Source organism: Kryptolebias marmoratus, linkage group LG1, assembly GCF_001649575.2.
Source record: "Kryptolebias marmoratus isolate JLee-2015 linkage group LG1, ASM164957v2, whole genome shotgun sequence".
Classification (NCBI taxonomy): domain Eukaryota; kingdom Metazoa; phylum Chordata; class Actinopteri; order Cyprinodontiformes; family Rivulidae; genus Kryptolebias; species Kryptolebias marmoratus.
This window is the reverse complement of record NC_051430.1, coordinates 34736806-34737896: the sequence shown is the minus strand read 5'-3', so window position 1 is coordinate 34737896 and position 1091 is coordinate 34736806. Positions and strand designations below refer to the sequence as shown.

Below are 1091 nucleotides of genomic sequence, written 5' to 3'. Positions count from 1 at the left end.
GGGGGGGGGGGGGGGGGGGGGGGGGGCTGGGGCTCAGGCATATCTTTGTGATGACTTCAGGGACCTGTCAGTGTCATTCCGCAGACTAAATATACTCCGGTCGCAGCTGCCACACGGCGACTACCCGTTTTTGTTTTTTTTCGAACCCGTTCACCCTAATATGCCTTGAAAACTTAAATACCAGCACTCTGGATCTCTCAATAACCACGTTGCAACAGAGCACACCCACTTTGTTTGTGTTTTGCGGCGAATGTGGCAAGGATGAGGCTTTTCGGGCGCACAAACTGGAGCAGACCCCTACTGTCGAACAATCCGAGAGAAAAAGGCTGAAGCCATGTTCCGACATCGCATCCTTCGGTTCGCGGCGTTCAGGTTGTTTTAGCTTCGCCTGAGTCGAGTTAAAACGAGAGTAGTCTCTTACTTTTCGTGTCATGTGAACACCAGCAGTGTCCGAATTCAAAAAAGTTTCAAATTCTGCCCTTCCTTCGACAAAAGTGGAAGGGCCGAGACGTCTTTTGGAACAGAAAGTTCCAGCAACTTGATGGGGAAAATGGAAACTGGGGTGGAGGGGGGGAGTTCAGTGAAGGACTACATACCTTCAGGGGTATGTAGAGTAAATATTTCCCAACAGGAAGGAGGAAGGCCTTTGCTCTGGTTGCATTCACGCCATAAGAAGACGTGACAACCTGCTCGTGGATAGCAGGCGAGTCGGAGTTAAAGCACCATAAAAGAGGGAATTTTAACACTATGGTGTAATTTGCAAAAGTTTGAACTGTTTGGACGATATTAACGGCTTATTTCCAGGCAGCTTGGTGGTCAATGCAGCGGCCTCTAAAATCCTGAGGCCGCAGGTTCGAGCCCAGGTCGTGTCAGGAAGAGCAGCCAGCGTAAAACAATTAATTGACGCCGCTGCTGTGCTTCCAATGTTCGGGTCCAGCAGGACTTGAGCGAATTTCGGTTCTCTGGTTTTTTCCCACAAACCAAAAACATGCATGTTAGCCTAACTGACTGTTAAAAACATTCATGTTAGCCTAACTGACTGTTAAAAACATTCATGTTAGCCTAACTGACTGCTAAAAACATGCATGTTT

The 1091-nt window shown here is 48.1% G+C and overlaps 1 protein-coding gene across 1 annotated transcript in view; it reads left to right on the top strand.

Annotated features, from left to right (window-relative positions):
- Window positions 1-1091, top strand: part of slc38a4 (solute carrier family 38 member 4) — a 28637-nt gene that overhangs the window by 963 nt on the left and 26583 nt on the right. The window lies entirely within an intron of this gene.